Here is a 26,340-nt window from a genome sequence, read left to right as displayed (position 1 = left end):
AGAACCATAGAGAATTGGATTACAGATGTGACAAGACTGTCCATGAGTTTATGAAGTACGTGAGAGTTTATACTCTTCTCTGTTATTTTTGTATGTGTTTCAAATCCTCTATAATGAAAAATCTCTTTTTTTCCTAACAAAACTCCTGGTCTAGGAGGGAAGATAAAATGTGAACATGAATAACTTCTACATGACAGAAAGAGATAAACTAAGAGAAGTGCGGAGGAAATTTCAAGAATTACTATGCTTCCACAGATGAACCCAAATGCAAAGCTTAGAGCAGTAATAACATAGTCTTTAGCCAGTCTTCAGCATTATTTGTCCTGAATATTCAAAAACGATTTTGTGATGACTTTATATCTGTAAAGTTCTCTTCATAGGTAACCCTCTAAGGGAAACAGAAAAGTAAATCCTGCAAACAGGAGATACTCTTCTTGGGAAACTTCAGTTTTGAGCAAGAGGATGCTAGGATAGCAGAGACTGAGCAAGAGTGTTTTCCTACAAATGACATCATAGGTTGCCAGAACAAATTGCCCATGAGAATAGCATGTGCTTAATCAGGAGATAGATGCAGAGAACACCCATAGGTGTAGGTTAGAATAATGCTAAAGAGAAAAAGGCTGGACACGGACAGTTCAAATCCACGTGAAATGCAACACAAAGACAATAGCAGCAGCGACAACAGCAAAATCTCCACCTCATTTTGGCCATGACTTTCAACTTCTTTTCTCCACCAAAAACCTTATTTCTTTAAGTTTTCCATGTGCAACTCATTCATTGAGCACCCAAGTATCAGGCACCACATTAAGCACGGAGGCTGTAAAGGGAGAGTGTAGTTCCGCCTCCCCAAAGAGCTCACAGTGCAGCAGGGTGGAGGCACATGCACAACTGAGAGGCTAAAATGTGGCTACTGAATCATATGGCCAGGATGGAAAAAGAAAAAGCTTCAGGAATGAAAAGCAAGGCACCTTTCATCCTGTTTGAGATGCCTGTGAGGCAGGTTCACCGTACTCTGGTTACCAGTTCCAGGGGAGATCCCACTACATGGAGGGTAGCAAAGATCATCACTATGCCAGCCACCAGGAAGGGAAGTCCAGATACTTCCACCAATTGCGTTTTTCTTTTTTCTTTTTTTTTTTTTTGAGATGGAGTCTCACTCTGTCGCCCAGGCTGGAGTGCAGTGGCGTGATCTTGGCTCACTGTAACCTCCGCCTCCCGGGTTCAAGTGATTCTCCTGCCTCAGCCTGCAGAGTAACTGGGACTACAGGCGCACGCCACCATGCCTGGCTAATTTTTGTGTTGTTAGTGGAGACTTTTGGAGTTTTGCCATGTTGGCCATGCTGGTCTCAAACTCCTGACCTCAAGTGATCCTCCCACATCGGCCTCCTAAAGTGCACCTATTGCATCTTGGGCTGCAGTTTCTACCACTTGCAGGAGTTGAGTGAGACAGAACACTCACAGAACAAGTTGAGCAAAGCAACTTTATTCATCACAGATAGGCAGCAAGGCACAACAGAAGCCTGGCATCCTTTGTGAGCTGATTCCGCAAGGCTCAGGAAACTGCTCAGAATGGATGGAGTCTTGTCTGCACATGCCCCACATTGCACCGCAGCCAAGGCACCCTGAAATCTCTCCACTCTGGGTTTTATACCCTGGGGGCAGATTGGGATCACTGGACCACAACACTGGAGGACATCCTGTTCTCAGAGGAACAGAAACAGAATCTGGCATGTTCTGGACAGCTTTTCCTTATCTCTGAATGTTGTTTCTGGCACATTCTACAGTTATTGTGAGAACTACAAGTGAAAAATGGGGGAAGAGCTGGGTTATCAAGGCCATTGAGGCACTTGTCCTACAATGTCCAGGAAGGTCACCCCAGAGAAGGTTGCATCTGAGTTGGCCTCAAAAGATGACTAGAATTTCTAGTCCTTATCTGGAGGAAATAGAATGAGTAAAAACATACAGCCATGTATGCCAAAAACACAATTTGTCCAGTGAATGTGAGTAAACTCAGGCTGAAATTTAGCAGGCATGATGAGAAAGGAGATATGGATTAGGCCTGATTATGAATACCCTGATGTGCCACTCTAGGGAATCTGGAGTGGGCCCGGGCTTGAAAACCAGTAATGAATGATAGAATTGTTTGGCTAGATCAGATTTGAAAAAATTTTGAATGCCTTTGGATAGGAAATTCAGCTCCAATGACTCACAGACCTGTGGTGTAAGGCCTGAAATTAAGATTCAAAACTAAGTACTGCCTTGACCATGAAGGTTGGTAAAATCAGGGTACAGAGGCTCAAATGGATTAACTGCAAGTTCTCCCGCTCTGCTCCTGGTATATAAGGTCCTCTAGCCAAGCAACCCTCCTTGTCAAAGGGACCAGGTGCAATGCTAGGCTTCAGGTCCCCATCAGCCTGCAGAATTATCCAAGCAAGCCAACACATCCTCCCACAGGAACCAGGGGCACCTCGCCCTCTTGTTACTACAAAGCCTGCCTCCCACAGCTCCTGATGGTTCACTCTGTTCCCGACTGCAACCTCCACGTGGCTCTGTGTGGGGCAGGGTTGTTCTCCGCTGGGCTGTGAGCCTCTGAATTACCTGCTGCCCATCTCATCTGTCTAGGGTTGGATGTCGTACATTCAACCATCCTCTCAACCCTAGGGTGGGAATCCCTCCCTCACCAGTGGGGTGAAGTGGAGGCAAACTAGATAAGACTCCATCATACCATGTAGTATTGCACCCTGTTTCTTTTCTTTTTTTTTTTGACACAGGGTCTCACTTTGTTACCCAGGCTGGAGTGCAGTGGCACAATCTTGGCTCACTGCAACCTCCACCTCCTGGGTCCAAGCGATTCTTGTGCCTCAGCCTCCTGAGTAGCTGGGACTACAGGTGCTTGCCATCACACCCAGCTAATTTTTGTGGGTTATTTTTTTGTATTTTTAGTAGAGACAGTGTTTCACCATGTTGGCCAGGCTGGTCTTGAACTCCTGACCTCAAGTCATTCGCCCCCCTTGGCCTCCCAATGTGCTGGGATTACAGGCATGGGCCACCACACCTGGCCACACACCTGCTTTTTCACACACTTACATTTCCTGTGTAACTGAAAAATCTTGACCTTGTGACACCTCTTTTCAGGAGAATGACATGTAAAATTATTCATAATGATGTATTATGAAAAATTTTACCAATACTTTCTTTTAAGAAAGATTAGGGAGGTAGTGTTTAGGATAGATTCTACATGGAACAAATTAGAAGTAGAAAGACCAGTCAAGAAGTATCTGAACAGAATGATAGCCGAGTGGTGTGCAGTGGATACTGTGATACGCTGCCCAGAAAGGACAGTGAAGGACATCAGGCCCCAGCTGCTGGAAGTGCTACCACACTCAACCTGTAGCTCTTAGCCCTCTCAGAAAGTGCCTGAGCTGCAGAAAGCTGCCTCACCTAAGGACATGCCCTGTCTTAGTCCTTTTGCATTGCTATCCTACCAGAGACTAAGTAGTTCAAAAACAACAGAAATGTATTTCTCACAATTCTGGAGGCTGTGAAGTCAAGGCACCAGGAAATTTGATGTCTGGTGAGGGTTGGCTTCCTAACTGATAGACAATGTCTTCTTACTGTATCCTCATGTGGTGGAAGGGGCAAGGGAGGGACCTCTCTGGGGTGTCTTCTATAAGGGCACTAATCCCATCCTGAGGGCTCCATCCTTGTGACCTAATCACCTTCCAAAGGCCCCAGATCCCAATACCATCACCTTGGGGGTTAGGATTTTAACAAATGAGTTTTGGAGGGACACAAATGTTTAGACCATAGCACCCCTCTGCCTGGGGAAGCTCATATCGAGTGACCAATAGATGGTGGAGCATAAGGGCTTGGCCAGCACAGCCATGCTTGGGATGTTTCTGAAAGTCCATCTAACTCCAGAGCTCTTGGTGAGGTTTGCAGAGACTGTCGGCCTTGGGTTGTAGCTTAACGTCACTGCTCTGCCCACTCCTGCTTCTGTCCCCTAGCTTCCACAGGTGTGGTCCCTCCACAGGCACCCCTTCATGAAATGCCTCTTTAGAGTCTGGTTTCTGGGGATACAAGCTGTGACACTGAAAAAATGAAGAGGCCATGCACAGTGGGTCATGCCTATAATCCTAGCACGTTGAGAGACCAAGGCAGGAGGATTGCTTGAGCTCCGTAGTTGAAGACTAGCGTGGGCAACATAGTGAGATCACACCTCTACAAAAACTTTTCATAAAAAAGAAAGAAAAAAAATAGAGATGGAAATGAGGGGAGGAGAGGGAAATTGAGAAATAAGAAGCTTAGATGATTTTTACCCTAAGGTTAAATTCCCCAAATAATGTTTCCCCATCTTCTCAGAGAGCCCACAGTCTGAATGAGGAGAAAACTGTTCAATGAAAAATCAACAGTCAGGTGAACGCTCCAGAAATCTGCACAGAATGGCAGTGCTCACGCCTTTTACATAAACCAACCTCCTCACTCTCCCCTCCTCGGCAGCTCCCAGGCCTGAGGACGGGCAGAGTCACCTTCTCCCAAGAACAATCGAGAATCATTTCTCACTAGTAAGAATGTTGGCCTCACATTAAATTTGTGGATGTTTAATGGGCCTATTTATTTATTTATTTATTTATTTATTTATTTTTGAGATGGAGTTTTGCTCTTGTTGCCCAGGCTGGAGTACAGTGGCGCGATCTTGGCTCGTTGCAACCTCTGCCTCCTGGGTTCAAGAGATTCTCCTGTCTTAGCCTCCAGAGTAGCTGGGATTACGGGCACACACCACGAAGCCCGGCTAATTTTTTGTATTTTTAGTAGAGATGGGGGTTTCACCATGTTGGCCAGGCTGGTCTCAAACTCCTGACCTCAGGTGATCCACCCACCTCAGCCTCCCGAAGTGCTGGGATTACAGGCGTGAGCCACCGTGCCCAGTCAGCTTATTCATTTATACTTCCATCAGGATTAAGTTCATCATGAAAGTAAAACAATCCAGATGGTTCTGAGACTGAATCTGAGCTCCTGCGTAACACAGCAGGGTGGATCTGGACTAGACGTCCTGCCCTGTACCAGCAAGCTTGGTCTCATAGGTGTGTACTGGAGGCAGCCTGAGAAGGTGTGATTTGATGGGCACCTAGAAGACCCATTTACCCACAAAAGACATGACTCAGTGAGGCTCTAGACCCTTTCTGCCACCGCAGCTTCACGTGGGCTCTGTAGATCGGCACAGCTTTTAGACCCAGCCATGCACGGCTCCTGACTTGGGCCATATAAAGGGGTCAACAACCTACAGACTTTGGGCCAAATCTAACCTCCCCATCCAGACCTGTTTCTGTACAGCCCATGTAAAAAATGTCTTTTACATTTTAAAAATCGTTGGTAAAGTTTTAAATTTGTAACTGTTGTGGGTACATAGTAGTGTGTATGTTTATGGGGTACACAGAATGTTTTGATACAGGCCTGCAATGCGAAATAAGCACCTCATGTAACATGGGGTATCCATCCCCTCAGGCATTTATCCTTAGTGTTACAAACAATCCAATTATACTCTTTTATTTGTAAATGTACAACTAAGTTACGTTATGATTGAGTTTTTACTTTTTTTGAGACAGAGTCTCGCTCTGTCACCCAGGCTGGAGTGCAGTGGCACGATCTTCGCTCATGGCAACCTCCACCTCCTGGGTTCAAGTGATTCTCCTGCCTCAGCCTCCCAAGTAAGTGGGATTACAGACATGCACCCACACCCAGCTAATTTTGTATTTTTAGTAGAGACCGGGTTTTGCCATGTTGGTCAGGCTGCTCTCCAACTCCTGATCTCAGGTGATCCACTCACTTCAGCATCCCAAAGTGCTGGGATTACAGGCGTGAGCCACTGTGCCTGATCGAGTTTTTACATTTTTCAATAATTGAAAGAGCTCCAAAGAAGAATATTTTGCAACATGGGAAGATTATCTGAAATTCAAATTTCAGTGTTCACAAGTGAAGTTTTCCTGGAACACAGCCATGCTCATTCTCTTAAATGTCATCTGTGGCTGCTCTCAGGCCCAACAGCAGAGTCGAATAATTGCCACAGAAACCACATGGCCCTCAGAGACTAAAAATTTACTACCTAGTACTGACCCCTGCTTTACAGCGTTGCTGCTTCCCTCTGTGGTCTGAAGACCAGCCTCACCAGCTTTCCTGGGAGGCTGTTAGAAACACGAAATCTTGGTCCCTGCCCTAGACCTACTGATTCAGATCCCAGGAAATTTCTATTCCCACGAATGTTAGAGAAATGCCAGCTTAGAGGGCTCTGCCCTGGCCATCCTCTGCTGCCCCTCCCCTCAGTGCAGGCAGTTCACAAGGTCAAGGGCATGCATCCTCCTGGAACCTCTTCCCCATCTAGACCATGCTCTGAGTACCTGGGAATTTTCCGCCTCCAGGGTCAATGCCAGCTTCCTCTCTGGGGTCCATCCTAGCCCAACAGGTGGTCAAGATGCAGCTGTTACAGGGCGGGAGGAGAGTGCCGGTGCTTGAATTTATGGATGGTGTGTCCTCTCGCTCAAGCAGCAAGTTCCTCACGGCATAAAGTGGAAAGACAAAGGGGAAGGATGGGGGCTGGGGGTTATAGCTCTTGCTGTCCCATTACCTTCTGGCTTGGGCTCTAGAGCCCAGGAATTCTAGCCTGCCATGTAGTTATGTATATATATTTGACAGTTTATTCACTTGATACGTAACTTCTAAATATTTCAGCATAGCTTATGGGCCTTGATTGGTACTCTTGAATGTGAATAGCATGTCTACTGAATGTTTCTCAATGTGTGTTCTGAGGACCCCGTGCAGCAGAATTCACATGGGTTGTTTGCTTAGAATGCAAATTCCTGGGTCCCACTTTTGATGATCCTGAATCAGGATTTTTTGAGGGTGGAGCCAAGGGATCTGCATTCTGACAAGTTTCCCAGTGCGTCTGGTTCACACCAGAGTTTCAGGAACTCTGGTAATGGGGTAGGGTGGACAGCAGCTGGCTCCCAGGGGAGAAGAAAAGGAACCAGCCAGGTCAGGGGACCACACTGGCTGCCAGCTTCAAACGCTTCCTATTTCTCTCATTATCTCTCTCCTCATCTGGCCTGAACCCAGCCCTGGGCATGAGCTGCAGAGAGAAGTTTTCCGCCAGGACTGGACAAGGGCATTCTCTCCCTAATATGGGGCCTTCAGAGACTGCTCTACCTAAGAAAGTGTCTGAGTCAATGTGAAACTGGAAAGAAGAGAGATATGGCGTGGCTGTGTCCCCACTCAAATCTCGCTTTGAATTATAGCTCCTACCATTCCCATGTGTCATGGGAGGGACCCGGTGGGAGGTAATTGAATCATGGGGGGCGGGTCATTCCCATGCTGTTTTTGTGATTGTGAGTCTCACAAGATCTGATGGTTCTGTAAGAAGGAGTTCCCCTGCACAAGTTCTCTCTTCCCTGCCACCATGTAGAATGTGATGTTCCTCCTTGCCTTCTGCCATGATTGTGAGGCCTCCCCAGCCATGTGGAACTGTGAGTCCATTAAACCTCTTTCCTTTATAAATCCCCCAGTCTCAGGTATGTCTTTATCAGCAGTGTGAAGATGGACTAATACAAAGAGGAACTAGGGGAGCTTGGAGGAACCACAGAGACTCAATCAAGGATTCAGGTGAAGTCTCTGTTGCAAACCCGTGAGCAGGTGAGAACCCCTGGACTCTTGCAGGTGACATGGGAGGAGCTGTACATACAGACAGTGCTGTCCCACCAATGTGGGTTCAAACCCTGCATCTGTCACTGGCTATGTGACCTCGATCAAGTTCCTTAAGGTCTCCAGGTTTGTTTTCTTATCTGTAAGATGAGAATCCTCTTCTGCAAACCATGTCTGTTTAAAATACATGCTTGTTTTGAAAGTGATGCAGCAACATTTTCTAGAGTTAATGTTCTTTCTCACTCATAATTTTAAAACATTTATTCATGACTAACTATAATATTAAATCTGTGACTTTATTTTTGCTAAATGTCCATGTCAGAGAAGAATATGACTTTATATGTGTTTTTTAAAAATAAGCCTTAGCAATGCATATTTGCAATAAAAATATTTGACAATCCTAATACCTTCTAGGCTTGTCACTGGAATGAAATGATAATTAAGTAAAACCCATTCTTGCCACAAAGATCTAAGCGGTGGCCACTTTTTTTTTTTTTTCCAAGGTGGAGTCTTGCTCTGTCACCCAAACTGGAGTATAGTGGCGTGATCTCGGCTCACTGTAACCTCTGCCTCCCAGGTTCAAGCAATTCTCCTGCCTCAGCCTCCCAAGTAGCTGGGATTACAGGCGCCTGCCACCACACCCTGCTAATTTTTATATTTTTTAATAGAGATGGGGTTTCACCATGTCGGTCAGGCTGGTCTTGAACTCCTGACCTCGTGATCCACCCGCCTTGGCCTCTCAAAGTGCTGGGATTACAGGGATGAGCCACCGTGGCCGACCAGTAGCCACTGTTTATTAGGAAGCTTGTTATCTTCTACCACTGCACCTTCTGATGATTGCTCTCACAGGCACTTAACCACTGGCTAATAAAATGACTTTCCTTAAACCTCATGCACAGGAGGCTAGTTAGGCTCCAGTTGCAGCCCTGTGCCCGGGCAGTGCTTGGCCAGTGACCTCTAACTCCCTGAGGCTTCTTGTGAGGAAGCAACTCCTGAAGTCACACGGCCAAGATGCTCACAGGACATGATTCTTAGGATGATCCCACCTGACCACAGCCTGGGACTCACTGTCACAGGTTAGTGATGAACGCCGAACCTTAATGAAACCGCCAGCGACACCTGTGCCATACTGCAAGTCACCACTAGGGGGAAGCAGAATACAAGCATCCAGGTGAGAACCAAGGAAGCACTGAGGAATGTGGCCCAGGAAGCCAAATGGGGATGGGAGGGGAGAAGGATCCTAGGTGCACCCTCCCTGTTCACCCCACCCACCAGGCAGACATGCACACTCCTGGTCTTGCTCTCAAACCATCTGATTCCTCTGTTACTCTGTTCTCTGGTCCTGGTACAGCACATTATATCTTCCGTATGGCAAAGGCCAGTGGTTCTCTAACTTGGCTGCATGTTTAAATCACCTGGAGAGTTCCGTAAACTCTCTACATCCTGGCCTTATCTCAATTAAATCTGAATCTCCGTTGCTTGGAAGCAGGAACCAGTGCTTTTTATATTTATTTACTTGCTTATGTATTTTTGAGACAGAGTCTCACTCTGTTGTCCAGGCTGGAGTGCAGTGGTGCAATCTCGGCTCACTGCAACCTCAGGTCCCTGGGCTCAAGTGATTCTCATGTCTCAGCCTCCCAAGTAGCTGGGACTACAGGCATGCACCATCATGTCCAGCTATTTTTTTTTTTTCTATTTTAGTTGATATGGGGTTTTGCCATGTTGGCCAGGCTGGTCTTGAACTCCTGACTCAAGTGATCTGCCAGCCTCAGCCTCCCAAAGTGCTGGGATTACAGACGTGAGGCACTGTGTCTGGCCTCCAGAGCTTTTTAAAACACAACAGGTGATTCCAATTTGCAGTCAATTTTGAGAACCACCGTTTTAGGCAAAAGATCTCATTTCTTTTCAAATAGAAGCTGGCATTCATTGCTAGAGGACTCCTCCAAGAAGCCTCCCTAATGAACCACACGTTTTCCTCCTCCATCTGTCCGTGGGCCTGTCTGCAGCTGACGCCAGTACTTATCATGGCTTAAGATACGCACGGGTTACCTGGGGGTGTTGTTAATATGCAGATTCAGATTCATTAGGTCTGAGGTGGGGTTGAGATGCTGCATCTCTAAGTCCCAGGTGCTGCTGGTCCACAGACCATCCACACCTGGGTTGGCAGGCCATCATCCTGTGTTTCCGCATGTGCACCTTTGCAGTTGTTCTCTAGCTGTTTTGCATTCCTTTTCTGCTTCTGTATTAACCATGTTTCTCCTTTCTGTAAACTTGATGCTTTAACATCTGCCCCGTGTGCATCTGCAGGACACACCTTGCTCTGGGCAACCCAATAATATGTCTCCCTCACTGTCCTCCTGCCCCTGGAAGGAGTCCTCCTGGGGGTGTGCTTTGCAAATAAAAACCAACCCAGCGTCTGCATCCCAACCAATTCCCCTATCTGGAAGGAAGCAATCTGGGCAATGTGGGGTAAAATTAGATGGCAGAGATTTGTGACAAGCATAGAAGACCACTCAGCTTGCTCAGGGGGCAGCATCAATCATAAGTCACATCACAGCAGAGCCATGGTTCTCAAGTCCCAACAGGCAGAGCGAGGCGGTGGAAAGAGGGAGAGGGAGAGAAGCAGGGAGCTCTGACCCATGCAGGTGGACTTGGGATCATGGGAGCGCACGAAGATAGACCCCAGGCTGGCTTCACTGAGACACCACCCAGAGAAAGGCAGCTGGAGGACACGAGGTGGGAATGGAGCTGTTGCCACCTTCCTGGAGCTCCAAGCCAGTCACCTTCACCAGGGCCCCAGAGGCCACTGGGGCAAAGAGCACTGAAACTCTTTCAAACCCTGCTGGCTACTTCCCTCCCTAGAGGAGCAGCAGAGAAGCCCACAGGTGGCCAGTGCTCAGTCAGCACAGCTGAGGTGGGCTGGCAAAGCTCCTGGCACTCTCCGTCTCCAAGAATTGGCTGGGGCATCGGATGGTGGCTGCGGAGCCTCATCTCCCCTCTCCCAAGCTTAGCGGAGATCAGGCTCAGCAGATCTGCCCAGGTTCCCAGGAGGTCGGGCTGGTTGCAGTTGCTCCCCTTTTGAACCAAGGTCATTTCTCTCAACCAAGGAATTTCCATAATCACAGGGATGTCCCCTGACCCCATCCCTACAAATATGTAGAGTGCAAGGGAGCACGGGGCAGGGGTTGGCTCTTAATCCCTGGCAGGGAGCTGCTGCCGTCTGACCTGAGCTGTGGGACAGCACTGGGTGTGTGCTCCTACTTCCCGGCTTATAGGTTTCCTCCTCTGTGTGGCACCAGCATGATGTGTTCTTGACCCCTTAGCAGAGAGGAGCCGATTCACTCTGTCTGTGAAGCCAAAACACAAGGGACCTGCAAGTTTTGAACCCTCCTCTCCACCAAGATGTGAGATGTATACTGCTAGATCCCTGAGATCCCATTAGGCTCAGCCCCTCCACCCACCTGCCTCTGCTGGGCTCAAGCCTCCCTCTGGCACCTGCAGCACAGAACAGCCTCCTCCAGCCTGGCTCCACGCCCGCCCCGCCCCCATCTTCCTCCTCCCTACCCCCTGGAGTGAGCTTCCAAAAAGGCAGATCTTACCAGGTCTCACTCCTCCTCGGACACTTATCAATCTCCGCTTGCCTTTTCCATTCTCTTCTCCCCGGTCCCTTTCTACATATGGGTTTCCTCCCCAGTTTCACTGAGACAGGGCATTGCCCTTGCAGGCCTCCCTGCTGTTTCTGAGTACACAGCTGCTTCTTGGATTTGTTCTTTTACTCTCTTCCCTGCTAGAAGGCACGGCTCACCTGTTCTTACCTTCCCTGACTGAGGTGGGCCCATTCCTCCGCTCTGCGCTCATAGCAGCCTCCTCTAACCTCCATTTGAGCCTTTGTTTTATTGCAGGGGTCCCCAACCCCTAGGCCATGGGCTGATACCAGTCTGTGGCCTGTTAGGAACGAGGCCTCACGGCAGGCAGGTGAGCAAAGCCTCATCTGTATCTGCAGCTGCTCCCCATGGCTCACATCACTGCCTGAGCTCCGCCTCCTGTCAGCTCAGCCGGGCATTAGATTCTCATAGGAGCATGAACCCTATTGCAAACTGCACACTCGAGGGATCTGGGTTGCCTGCTCCTCATCAGAATCTAATGCCTGATGATCTGTCACTCCTGATGATCTTTCGCTGTCTCCCAGCACCCCCAGATGGGACCGCCTAGTTTCAGGAAAACAAGCTCAGGGCTCCCACTGATTCTACATGATGGTGAGTTGTATAATTATTTCATTATATATTACAATGTCATCATACAAATAACATGCACAGTAAATATAATGCATTTGAATCATCCTGAAACTACCCTGCGACCCTTGTCAGTGGAAAAATTGTCTTCCACGAAATCGGTCCCTGGTGCCAAAAAGGCTGGGACCGCTGTTCTACTGCGTTACATTCTAATACTTTATTATTTATTTCTGTTTCCTCCACTGTGGGCGAGCCCCTTGAGGGCAGGGGTTTGTTCCCTCCGAAGCTTAACAGCCTGGCGGCAGAGCTGGCCTTTGAAGGTTTTCCATGAAATGAGTTCACCAGTGATTCTCCAGGTGTGGTCCCTGAACCAGCAGCATATCGGGGCCCGGGAACCTGTGAGAAATGCAATTCTCAGTCCCGCCCTGACCTGCCGAGTCAGAGCTCTGGGGATGGCACCCGGCCCTCCGTTCCTGCAGCCCTTCTGGGTGATTCTCAGGCACGCTCTCACGAGAGGTCAGCTGAATGAGGCACGTGAGAACCTAATGAAATATCATGTGAATGGAATTTGCTATTATTACTCAGCTTAGACTGAAGGATCCCGGGGTGGTGAGTGGCCCAGGGCACAGCTGTTCCCTGGTTCCCCGTCCTCATCACTTGGCATGCAGGCTGCCTGGGGCACCCGAGGCCCATCTCTTCCTCAGCCCTTGTTAGATTTTGTTGCTATTTCTTTTTTAATTTTAATTTTTAGTTCTGGGGTACATGTGCAGGATGTGTAGGTTTGTTATACACACACATATCCATAAGTCAGACCTGAAGTTCTGGTGAGCACTTCTTGAGAATTCTGTGACAAGCCCCTCTACCGTCTAACTCCTGCCTTCCTCACTTGAGTCATCTCGAGACAGTTGCTGCAACACGCCTTACTCTTTCAGTTCCTCGAATTCCCTGAACTTCCATTTTTCTGGACCTTTGGATCTGTCTTTCCCCTGCTTGGAGATTCTCCTCCCCTCTTCCTTCAGGTCACAGTGAAATCACTTGGCTCAGAGCGGCTTCTAATCCTCTCTGAGGCTAGGACTTTACCCTTTTCCGTGCTCATGCTCACGGGCTTTCCTGTAACCTCTCCTTTCTCATCTCCTTCCCTCCTCCAGCCTGGAAGAGCAGGAACTGTGTCTCCCTCACTTTCCCCAGCACCTATCTCAGAGCTGGGCCTGCAGCAGGGGCTCATGCATTTGTTGGCTGACGTTAACGTGAACTAGCACACCGGCTAAATAACTTTCCAGGTCCCAAAACGATCCACTTGCTTCTCTTTCACTCTCGGGCTGAGAACGTAGCTACTAATAAACCTGGAGTGGGAAGGGGTATCAGTAACAGAGACAAGTGGGTGATTGAAACGGAAGACAGCTGGAGAGAGGAGAACGCAATGGGCAAGATGTGCACGGCCAGCAGGAAGATGCTGTGATTCCCACAAAGCATGTCTTTTCATTTGTGAAGAGGGTCCTAAGATGCCAGTTCCATGGAGACCTTCCCTAAGGGCTCACTATGCCTTATTCTCTGGTATGTTGACTCTTTGGGGGTTGGCTATAAATAGAGACTGAACTTGGACTTAGAAGAAAAAGGGGAGAGAAGAACATGTTGCGTCTCTTTGTAGAAATGGTTACTACTCTCTCCCCAAACAAGCTACTTTAATAGGGGCTTCACACAAATTATAGAATACAGGTCTGTCATCTAGCCAGCCATGATGGTGTGCACCTATGGTTCCAGCGGCTTGAGAGGCTGAGGTGGGAGGTCCTTTGAGCCCAGGAGTTCAAGGTTCAAGTCCAGCCTGGTTAACATGTCAAGACTGTGTCTAAAATAAAACAGCAAAACAAAAACAATCTAATCTTAGGATTAGAAAGGACAAGGACACCAGATGTCATCAAGTCCCATCCTTTGACCTCTACAGGTATTCCCTGTGCAGATTTCTGATAAGAATTCACTAATCCACTAGCTGTCAGTTCTCCACTTCACTAACTTGTGGGACAGCCTAGTTCCTTATTTGCAGGGTTCTAGTTGTTGAAAAAGTCTGTGTAGCCCAGTATCTTGTATGTAGTGGTGGTTTATTGAATGAGATACATGAACACAGACAACATTTATAATCAAGACTTTAGAAATTATTTTCAAGTACTGTTGTATTGTTTTAAAAACAAAATATGGTGAGAAGATTGTCTTAAATGTTTGAAATTGTGTCTCCAGCTTTCAGATCGTACCAGATACTTATTCAATTTATTACCTGGGCAAGTAAAAAATTAAAAAGACAATAAAGGCTGTCTTGCTATATACTTAGAGCCAATTACTGAATATTTACCAAATAGCTCACCAAATGTCTCATAAGCATTTTTTTGAGTGTGTTCAGTCTTCAGATTGAACTTTCAGAATGGGCCTCCCTTGCTCATCCTGGGCTCATCATGATCCTCTTTAGCATTTACACAAGGAGAGCGAGGGAACAGCACAGATCAATGGAAAGGAGACAACAGATCAGTTTCCAGTTCTATCCCTGCTACTAACTAGTGGTGAGCTCTTAGGCAAGTTGCTAGACACTGCTGGATCTTAGCTTCCTCCTCTGTAGACTATGGTGATTAAACCAGGTGGCCTTCAAGATTTAGTACCACTGCAACCCTTTGTGGCTCTAAAACTTTGTGCTTTCCTCTAAAAGCCAAAGCTTCATGAGTGAATTTAACTCTCATCCCGTTGAATAACTAATCAGTAGCAACAATGTGCTCCTACTAAATATAGATGGCGAAGTTAAATATGAACTATAGCTGTCCACATCCCCTGAATTCGCAGAAACTTGGGTTAATAAATAGTTGGCTGCATCACTCAGATCATAACCTCTCCATGGCACATCATTTCTGCCTTCATAGTTGGCTAAAATGCCTGGTGTCAGCTGAATCTAGACTTTTTTAAGATTCTATTTTTAAACTACAGTCATGAGACCACATAATCCTAGTGGGGTAAATGCCAAAGGAGAAAAAAAAAAAGAAACAGAAAACAAAACCAAAAAACTGTAAAGAAATCTGAAGTGGTCTTCAGTAATTCTCTTTTTAGAATAATTTTTTCTCTCATATGATATTTGATAGTAAGGTATGATTATCATGAAATCAAAATATATTTAGTAGAAAAATTACATTATTTCATTAGGAACTAAGGTTTTCAGTGCAAGAAAAAAGAAATATAAATATCAAATCAAAGAAGTTAAATAAAAACCTCTATCCTAAGTTTGAACTGGAAATACTAATGAGAACACATGATGTATTTTATGTTAAAATACATTATTCCTAACTCTGTCTGTTGAAAAGGCCTAGATACCTTGACTAACAGTAGCAAAGAATGTCCTTAGCACCCAGGCCATTTTCTTTCTTCCTTTTTTTTTGAGACAGGGTCTCTCTCTGTTACCAAGGGTGGAGTGCAGTGGCATGATCTTGGCTCACTGAAACTTCCACCTCTGGGGTTCAAATGATCCTCCCACCTCAACCTCTCAAGTAGCTGGGATTACAAGTGTACGCCACCACACCGAGCTAATTTTTGTAATTTTAGTAGAGATGGGGTTTCACCATGTTGGCCAGGCTGGCCTCAAACTCCTGACCTCAAGCAATCTTCCCACCTCAGCCTCCCAAAAGTATTGGGATTATAGGCCTGAGCCACTGTATCTGGCCTGGCCTCATGCACTCTAAATACCATTTCTGGCTAAAGGGAACAGAGTTCTTTGGAGAAATGGTCGATTCAACATCAGGGATAAGTTTGGAACATCTTGTCATATCATCCAGCAAGGAAACTATCAAAGACCATAAGAGTGTTCCAAAAAGACTTAGGAACCAGGTTGAAGAGCCTATTGGCCAGAGGTCAGACAATTACCAGAAAAAACAAACAAACAAACAAAAAAACCCAAAAAACAGGAAACCAGAATCTAATCAGAATCTAACTACTAACTACAAACTTATAGGAAATACACTCTAGGACAGTGAATTTTATGTGTCAACTTGACTGGACCATGGTGTGCCCAGATATTTGGTCAGACATTATTCTGGATGTTTCCGTGAGGGTGTTTTTAGATGATATTAATATTTAAATTGGTAGACTAAGTAAAGCAGATTCCTCCCTGTATGGATCATTGTAGACCTCATCCTACAGTTGAAGGCCTGAATAGAACAAAAAGGTTGACCCACCCTAACTAAGAGAGAATTCTTCACATTTGACGGCCTTCCAAAGGGAGCATCAACGTTTTTCCTGTCTTTGAACCAGAACTGAAACATCAGCTTTTCCTGAGTTTTGAGCCCGTGCCTGTGGACTGAACCACACCATCAGTTCTGCTGTTTCTCAGTTTTTCAGGTTACACTCTCTTGGGGCTCCAGGTGGTTGACTGCAGGTCTTGGGACCTGCTAGCCTCCATAATTCTGTGACCCAATTCTTTTTTTTTTTTTTTTTTTTTGAGACGGAGTCTCACTCTGTCACCCAGGCTGGAGTGCAGTGGTGCGATCTCTACTCACTGCAAGCTCCGCCTCCCGGGTTCACACCAGTCTCCTGCCTCAGCCTCCCGAGTAGCTGGGACTATAAGCGCTCGCCACCTCGTCTGGCTAATTTTTGTATTTTTAGTAGAGACAGGGTTTCACTGTGTTAGCCAGGATGGTCTCGATCACCTGACCTCGTGATCCACCCGTTTCGGCCTCCCAAAGTGCTGGGATTACAGGCGTGAGCCACCGCGCCCGGCCAACCCAATTCTTTATACTAAATCCCTCTCCTCTCTCTCTCTTCTATTGGTTCTGTTTCTCTGGAGAAACTTGGCTAAGCCACACCTCCACAGGGATAAAATCAACAAAAAGCAGAGTATAGGACATTTTATAAGCCAACTGAAATTATTACTTATCAACAAATAAATTGTCTCCCCCCAAAAAAACAACAGGAAGGGTAACTTATAGATTAAAAGAGATTTAAAAGGCGTATTCACCAAATGAAATGGAGGAGCCTTAGTTTGGATTCCTATTTGAACAAACCAAGTTTTTTAAAACTTATGAGACAATCAGGGATATTTGGAACATTGCTTGGATACTTGATGATGTTATGGAAATATTGTTGATTTTTTTGGAGGCAATGACATTTACAGGGCTATGCTTTAAAAAGTCCTTAAATTTCAGAGATATATACTGAAATGCTTATGAATAAAATAATTTCAGTATCTGGAATCTGCTTCAAAACAATTCATCAAGAGTAGGAGGATGAGTTAAAAATAGAGGGGGTGGCCGGGTGCAGTGGCTCACGCCTGTAATCCCAGCACTTTGGGAGGCCAAGGCATGAGGATCACGAGGTCAGGAGATCAAAACCATACTGGCTAACATGATGAAACCCCGTCTCTACTAAAAATACAAAAAAAAAAAAAAAATTAGCCGGACATGGTGACGGGCACCTGTAGTCCCAGCTACTTGGGAGGCTGAGGCAGGAGAATGGTGTGAACCCAGGAGGAGGAGCTTGCAGTGAGCCAAAATCACACCACTGCACTCCAGCCTGGGTGACAGAGCGAGACTCTGTCTCAAAAAAAAAAAAAAAAAAAAAGTAGAGGGGATATAGAGGAAACAAAACTGGTCAAGTGTTGATAATCGTTGAAGAATACAAGATCAGAATATGGGGGATTATTATACTATTTTCTCTACTTTTGTACATTATTTCTATACTAAAATTTTTGCAAGTAAATGCTTTAGTTTTTTTGCCTACCTCAACATTAAACTTGTATTTTTAAGGCATCAGTGACAACTTATTCCTTTCTTGTCTATCACACATATGTTTCCACTTGCCTCCTAAACTGTATGATTTTTTTTCATTAGCTTCCTCAAATATATGATTTCAGCTCTCCTTTATCTCGTAAGAAGGGTTCCCATTTACTTTGTCATACATATTTACATGTAGTGATTTGTTAAATTATTTCAAAATTATTACTGAAATGCACATTCTCTGGTTCAAGCTCCAGTGGGTTCTCACTGCCTTGTTATACAGCCAGGCAGCCTCACTTTAACAGTCAAAGCCTATCATAATCAAGCTCTACCCAACACATCAGACAGGCTCTTCCAAAAAATAGAAGAGAGGAAACACTTCTCAATCCATTTTATGAGACCAATATTACCCCAATACCAAAACCAGACATCAAAAAAAAGACAGAAAAAGAAAACTACAGACTAATATCCACATTGTAATGAATAGTAAAATCCTCAATAAAGTACTAGCAAACTGAATCCAGACACATATAAAAAGAATTATATACTTGAAAATGGTTCAAATGGCAAATTTTATGTTATATATATTTTAACACTATTTTTAATAGTAAAATAAATAGTGGTAAAATATATGTAACATAAAAATATTTTTTTAATAGTAGAATAAATAAATAAACATAAACATACACCATGACTAAATGGAATTTATCTCAGGGATTCCAGGTTGGTTTAATATTAGAAAATCAATTAATAGAATACATTATATTGATAGAATAAAAAGAAAATCATACAATCATTTCAGTAGACACAGAAATGCATTTGACAAAACCCAAGTTCATAACTCCCAGATTAAGAGCACCTGTTTTGGAGGATCTCTAAACATAAGGAGATGACAGTAGTGAAGAAAGACTCTGAGTATCAAAAGTGAATGGATCTCAGAGACTGCCACAGGAAAAAATATCTTTTTGAATCTAGTGGAGAAAGTCTTTGTAAATCTGCTTTGATCATAAACAATGCCAGCATGAATGACTTATCCAAGATCTAAGAGAGCGTAGAATGAAAACTTAAACGATAGAAAATGTGTGTATTCCTCCTTTGCCACTGGCATAGTTATTCACCTGCCAGGTGGCCAGTGAGTATTTTTGAAGTGAATGGCTTGAAGGTTTAGGGCAAGCACTCTAGACTTAAACTTAACTTTCCTGGCTGTGTCATTGTAAGCAAATTACTTAACCTTAAAGTCTCAGCATTTTGCTTATTGTTTCATCTCTAAAGTTAGGATAATAATTCTGCTACCATAAGGTGAGGGTTTTAAGACACAATATCAGCTGGGCATGGTACACCTGTGATATGGTTTGGCTCTGTGTCCCCACCCAAATCTCATGTTGAATTGTACTCCCATAATTCCCCTGTGTTGTGGGAGGGACCGGTGGGAGATACTTGAATCACGGGGCAGTTTTCCCCATACTGTTTCCATGGTGGTGAATAGGCCTCACAAGATCTGCTGGTTTAATAAGGGGTTTCTGCTTTCACATCTGCCTCATTCTGTCTTTCTGCCACCAAACGGCAGAAGTGCCTTTTGCTTTCTGCCATGATTGTGAGGCCTCCCCAGTCATATGGAACTGTGAGTCCATTAAACCTATTTTCTTCCCAGTCTCGGGTATGTCTTTATCAGCAGTGTGAAAATGGACTAATACAACCTGTTATCCTAGCACTTTGGGAGGCCAAAGTAGGCGGATGACTTGAAGTCAGGAGTTCGAGACCAGCCTGGGCAACATGGTGAAACATCATCTCTACAAAAAATACAAAAATTAGTCATGTGTGGTGCTGCACACCTGTAGTCCCAGCTACTTGGGAGGCTGAGAGAGGAGGATCACTTAAGCCTAGGAGGCAGAGGTTGCACTGAGCCAAGATCACACCACTGCACTCTAGCCTAGATGACAGAGTGAGACCCTGTCTCAAAAAAAAAAAAAAAAAAAAAAAAAAGCAAAAACACAGTATCTTTGAAATGCGCAGCACGGCATCTGGGACACGGACACCCTTGTCATCATGAACAACATCCAAGACCATAAAAATCACAGGTCTCTCTTGGGACTATTAGGTTTGCCAGTTGTATACATAAATGTTAGACTAGACAGCTTCATAATACCAAGTTAAGAATGACTAATGTCCTTGTGTAATGAATAACCTTGCTCCAATAACCTTGAAAATGAAACAAAAGTTTGATCACAGAGTGAAATTTGATTCAGACAACTGCGGGAGTTGTGTATTTCAGATAAACCCATAAGTGGCACAAACAAATGATAGCCCTAGCTGAGTTGTCCAAAAAAAAGGGTTTTGCAGGGCAAGTCGTTAGCCTGTGTATTGGGTCACTGCCAAGGGATGATGTTGTCCATATGGAGGCAGAGTGTGAACTTCCTTCAGTTCTGACTGACTGCTGTAAATAGTGTCACATGGCTAAAGCTGTGTAAGTAGTTTCAAAACCTGCTTTAAAGTATAGTTAAGGCCAGGCTCAGTGGCTCATGCCTGTAATTCCAGAATTTTGGGAGCCTGAAACAGGAGTATTGCTTGATTCCAGGAGTTTGAGAGCAGCCTGAGCAGCATGGCGAAACCCCATCTCTACAAAAAGTACAAAAATTAGCCAGGCGTGGTGGCACGTGCCTGTAGAACCAGCCATTCGGAAGGCTCAGGTGGGAGGATCACCTGAGCCCAAGAGGCCAAGACTGCAGTGAGCCATGATCACGCTAATTAACTCCAACCTGGGTAACGGAGGGAGACTCTGCCTCAAAAAAAAAAAGACATATATATATATATATATATATGTCATATATATGTTAATATATAAAGAGTTTGCACTTTTGACTCAACTATATGTATATACACACACAAATATATATACATATATGTATGTGGATAGATAGATAGATGATAGATAGGTAGATAGTTAGATATTAATAGTTAAGAGTCAGACTCAAATGCTCTCATGGGCAAAACAATGGAGAAAACCTTAAGGACTTTACTATAGAGAGACGTGGGCCCCTGGTTAGGGGGCTTGCCCTGTCGACAAGGATTTATATGAGAAACATTTCAGAAGCATCAACATAGCCAAACACAAAGGCTCTGAAGGCCTCAGTCCTTGGCAAGCAGCTTACAGCCACCGATGAGGGGAACAAGGCATAAATGAGGCATTACTCTTTTGTATCCCTGAGCCCATAGATTGTTTTTCTTCTTCCAATCAGGTAAGAACCTTGCAGAAACTGGACTGTTAGAAGCGGAATTATAGCATCACAGTATCTTTTGAGTTGTTTATATTTCCCCATTTCTGGTTGCTTCCAGTTCCCTTTGTACATTCTTCTTTTCCTTTTTCTACCTAAAACTCAGCTGTTGTTTAGAATGAGGTGGAACTTGGCTACCATTTCTGTTTTTTGTCTTCTTCTCCAAATACTTAATGCCTCAAACAGATTTGTGTGCTCTGGCCTAGAAACTAACTCCTCTGCCAAGTGGTCCCCAGGCCCTGACTCCTTTTTCCTCACTTCCAGCTTCTAAGAGACTCCTAACCACCTTTGTAAAGGGAACCGTGTAATAGGGCTGTGCCCACCCTAGGTCCTGCCCACATGTTTATTGTGGGCCTCTTGGCTTACTTTGATACCCAAGTCTTTGCCTTTATGAAAGTTATTTACTTCTGAAAAGTGTTTAGAGAATGATGACATGAAATCAATATTGGTTTTAATAAATTTAAATACCTTTCATTACAGGCAGAATGAACCAAATAAGTAAAAGCGGCTATAAAGATTATAATCTGAATGTGATTTAGCAATGTCGTATTGAAAGGCAATTTTTAAAGAGGTAAAATCATAACTCTCATACAAACACAAATGACCATCACTAACTCGTGAGTTATTTATTAGTAGTTATGATTAATTAATGCAGGACTCTGTGAAGTATTACAACTGGATTTTACAGGGTTTACCTCACAAAATTCTTCAATAGAGTTTACGTACTACTGCATGTAAAGTGTTTATTTTTATTTTTGAGACAGGGTCTCGCTGTTACCCAGGCTGGAGTACAATGGCACTGTCATAGCTCACTGCAGCTTTCACCTCCTGGGCTCAAGTGATCTTCCCACCTCAGCCTCCTGAGGAGCTGGAACTACAAGTGGCACCACTGTGCTTGGCTAATTTTTTTTTTTTTTTTTTTTTTTGTAGAGATGGGATCTTGCTATGTTTCCCAGGTTGGTCTTGAACTCCTAGCCTCAAGTGATCTTCCTGCACTGGCCTCCCAAAGTATTGGGATTACAGGCACGAGTCATCATGCGTGGTCAAGTGTTTTATTAAGAACAAGTTCTGCTGTTCTGTGTCTCACAGAAGTGCACAGTTAAAGCATTTGCACTTGTGAGATCAAGTGGTAGCTTTGATTTATAAAGCAGAACTGTCATCAGGAATTTGGTTGAGGAAGCTGAAGTTGTTTTATCTCAAAGTTTTCTACCTGGAATAATTCAGTTCTCCAAGGGAACTGTGGGATTCACAAATCATGACCAGGTCAGGAAAACAGCCATGCTAATGATAATGGGGCATGGTATGGGACAGGGGAAAGACCACTAACTTCCTTTTCTAAAGTAGGATGCTGGAGACACCACCATAGAACTAAAAAAGCCAAATAACTTGAGGACAAGAGTGAATAGGAATCAAAGGCAAAGGAAAAAGGTAAAGTTTCTTTTAGCATAAATAAAGGCCTCAAGAAGTATCTGTTCTTCCCTCTCCTGAATGACTCAATGGAGCAATAGAATGAGAGCAAATCAAAGAGCAATAGAATGAGGTGGAGAAGTACTGGAGTGTTTTAGCTGAACTTCACTCAAGGTCACACTATTATTTAAGAACACAGAATGCAAGGCTGGGCATGGTGGCTCACACCTGTAAACTCAGCACTTTGGGAGGCTGAGGTGGGAGGATAGCTTTGGAGTTTGAGACCAGCCTGGACAACATAGGGAGACCATGTCTCTAAAAAATAGGGTTTTTTTTCTTTTGAGACAGAGTCTTGCTGTGTCACCCATGCTGGAGTACAGTGGGCTGATCTCAGCTCACTGCAACCTCCACCTCCATGGTTCAAGCAATTCCCTGCCTCAGCCTCTGGAGTAGTTGGGATTACAGGCATGCACCACCACACCCAGCTAACTTTTTTGTATTTTTAGTAGAAACGGGGCTTCACCATGTTGGCCAGACTGGTTTCAAACTCCTGACCTCAGGCAATCCGCCTGCCTCAGCCTCCCAAAGTGCTGGGATTACAGGCGTGAGCCACCACGCCAAGCTAAAAAATAAAAGTTTAGCTGAGTGCAGTGGTATGTGCCTGTAATCCCAGCTACTCCAGAGGAGAGAGGCTGAGGTGGGAGGATTGCTTGCACCCAGGAGGTTGAGGCTGCAGTGAGCCATTGATATGGTTTGGCTGTGTCCGCACCCATTATGAATTGGAATCCCCATAATCCCCATAAAACCTTTACATGTCAAGGCAAAGACCAGGTGGAGGTAATTGAATCATGGAAGTGGTTTTCCCCGTGCTATTCTCATGGCACTGAGTGAGTTTTCATGAGATCTAATGGTTTTATAAGGGGCTCTTCCCTTTTTGCCATGTGAAGAAGGTGCCTTCTTCCCCTTTGCCGTCTACCGTGATTGTAAATTTCCTGAGGCCTTCCCAGCCACAAGAAACCATGAGTCAATTAAACCTCTTCCCTTTATAAATTGCTCAGTCTCAGGTATTTCCTTATAACAATGTGAGAGTGGACTAATACAGTCAATTGGTACCACAGAGAGTAGGCTGCAGCTATAAAGATACCCATAAATGTGGAAGCAACTTTGGAACTGGGTAACAAGCAGAGGTTGGAAGAGTTTGGAGGGCTCAGAAGAAGACAGGAAGATGTGAGAAAGTTTGAAACTTTCTAGAGACTTGTTGAATGACTGTGACCAAAATGCTGATAGTGATATTGACAATGAAGTCCAGGCTGAGGTGGTCTCAGATAGAGATGAGGATCTTGTTGGGAACTGGAATAAAGGTGACTCTTGCTATGCTTTAGCAAAGAGACTGGAAGCACTTTGCCCCTGCCCTAGAGATCTGTGAAACTTTGAACTTGAGAGAGATCATTTAGGGTATCTGGTGGAAGAAATTTCTAAGCAGCAAAGTGTTCAAGAGGTGACTTGGGTGCTCTTAAAAGCATTCAGTTGTATGCATTCACAAAGAGATGATTTGGAATTAGAACTTATATTTAAAAGGGAAGCAGAGCATAAAGTTTAGAAAATTTGCAGCCTGACAATGCAACATAAAAGAAAACCCCATTTTCTGGGGAGAAATTCAAGCAGGCTGCAAAAATTTGCATAAGTAATAAGGAGCCAAATGTTAATCACCAAGACAATGGAGAAGATGTCTCCAGGGCATGTCAGAGGTCTTCATGGATGCCCCTTCCATCACAGGCCTGGAGGCCTAGGAGGAAAACTGGTTTCATGAGCCAGATCCAGGGTCTTGCTACTTTGTCCAGTCTCAGGACTTGGTGCCCTGCATCCTGGCCATGGCTAAAATGGGCCAATGTACAGCTCAGACCATTGTTTCAGAGGGTGCAAGTCCCAAGCCTTGGCAGTTTACACGTTGTGTTGGGCCTGCAGGTGCACAGAAGTTAATAACTGAGGTTTGAGAACCTCTGCCTAGATTTCAGAGGATGTACGGCAATGCCTGGATGTCCAGGCAGAAGTTTGTGGTGGGGTGGAGCCCTCATGGAGAACCTCTGCTAGGGTAGTGTGGAAGGGAAAAGTGGGGTCAGAGCCCCCACACAGAGTCCCCACTAGGGCATAGAGTAGTGGAGCTATGAGAAGAGGGCCACTGTCCTCCAGACCCCATAATGGTAGATCTACTGATGGCTTGCACCATGCACCTGGAAAAGTTGTAGACACTCAATGCCAGCCTATGAAAGCAGCTGGGAGTGGGGTTGTACCCTGCAATGCCACAGGGGTGGAGCTGCCCAAGGTCATGGGAGACCACCTCTGGCATAGAGGTGTAAGACATAGAGCCAAGGAGATCATTTTGGAGTTCTAAGATTTAATGACTGCCCTGCCAAATCTGGACTTGCATGGGGCCTGTAGCCCGTTTGTTTTGGCCAATTCTCCCATTTGGAACAGGTGTATTTACCCAGTGCTCTTCCCCCATTGCATCTCAGAAGTAACTAACTTGCTTTTGATTTTACTGGCTTAGAGGCAGAAGGGACTTGCCTTGTCTCAGATGAGACTTTGGACTTGGACTTTTTGGTTAATACTGGAATGAGTTAAGACTTTGGGGGACCATTGGAAAGGCATGATTATGTTTTGAAATGTGAGGACATGAGATTTGGGAGGGGCCAGGGGGAGAATGATGTGGTTTGGCTGTGTCCCCACCCAAAATCTCATCTTGAATTGTGATCCCCATAATCTCCATAATCCCCACGTGTCAAGGGAGAGACTAGGTGGAGGTAACTAAATCATGGGGGCAGTTTCCCCCATGCTGTTCTCATAATAGTGAGTGAATTTTCACAAGACCTGATAGTTTTATAAGAGGCTCTTCCCCCTTCACTCAGCACTTCTCCTTCCAGCTGCCTGTGAAGAAGGTGCCTTGCTTCCCCTTCACCTTCCACCATGATTGTAAGTTTCCTGAGGACTTTTCAGTCATGCAGAACCATGACTCGATTAAACTTCTTTCCTTTATAAATTACCCAGTCTCAAGTATTTCCTTACAGCAATGTGAGAATGAACTAATACAGCTATGATCACCACTGCACTCCAGTCTGGGTCATAGAGCAAAACTTTGTCTCAAAAAACAAAACAACAAGAACAACAAAAACACGGAGGTTATTTCTCCACCTCTTCACTCTGTGTTTGGTTATATGACTTGCTTTGACCAATGGGATGTCACAGACATGATACAATCAGAGGTCTACACAACCACTCATGTGATTAGACTTGTTCTGCTGTACTTTTGCCATGAACAGAATGTGCTCAGGCTAGCCTACTGGTCCTAGGAGGTAGACAGAGCAGAACCAAGTCACCCCAGCCAACCTCATCTAACATCAGCAAACCCCCATTAGGCCCCAAGTGCATGAGTTGAGTCCAGTTGAGATCAGCAAAGCCCAGCCTAGATTAGCTGAACCTCAGAGGTACAAAAAATGAATGTTCATTATTGTTGTTGACCATGAGGCTCTGTGGTTGTCGGTTACATAGCAATTTTCTGACAATAGCTAACTCACATGTCGACTTATTTTCAACATACCCTTATGAGATGACAGAGATTGCTGCAGATATGCCCAGTTCAGTTTTGGCTTCCTTGAGGGTCTTGAAGGAGTACACCCAAGGAAAAGGGCAGAAACCATAACTATATACCCAGGCTGCCTCTTCTGTTTGGAAGAGATCCTTATTTGGAAACCATTCATATGATGCCAGGCTAGTGGGAACCCCAGGGGAACTGAGGGTCAGAAAATAATATCTGATAACTGGGAAGAACTAAGATCATTTCTAGCTGCAGAGTATCTGAAACTCGAGTAGGAAACTAGAGAATGGAACAAACAGTGGTAGCAACAGGGAATCCCCCTATATCAGTATGTGATTCGCCAAATACAAGGTCAAACAGATAACCACAACTTCCCTGTCAGTTCCCAAGACTGCAGAGAACACAGA

At 44.9% G+C, this 26,340-nt stretch overlaps 1 protein-coding gene and 1 long non-coding RNA gene across 3 annotated transcripts in view; one reads left to right on the top strand and one right to left on the bottom strand.

Annotated features, from left to right (window-relative positions):
• Positions 1 to 8,096, top strand: part of LOC112610831 — a 51,839-nt gene extending 43,743 nt beyond the window's left edge. The window contains exon 4 of the long non-coding RNA XR_003116495.1: positions 7,578 to 8,096. This is a non-coding gene — a long non-coding RNA (uncharacterized LOC112610831). The remainder of the gene's footprint in view (positions 1 to 7,577) is intronic.
• The window catches only part of CLDN10 (claudin 10), a 138,078-nt gene that overhangs the window by 88,126 nt on the left and 23,612 nt on the right, over positions 1 to 26,340 (bottom strand). The window lies entirely within an intron of this gene.

This window comes from Theropithecus gelada, chromosome 17 (assembly GCF_003255815.1).
Source record: "Theropithecus gelada isolate Dixy chromosome 17, Tgel_1.0, whole genome shotgun sequence".
In the NCBI taxonomy this organism is placed as follows: Eukaryota; Metazoa; Chordata; class Mammalia; order Primates; family Cercopithecidae; genus Theropithecus; species Theropithecus gelada.
Note: the sequence above shows the minus strand (reverse complement) of the source record. Positions and strands in the feature narration are given on the sequence as shown.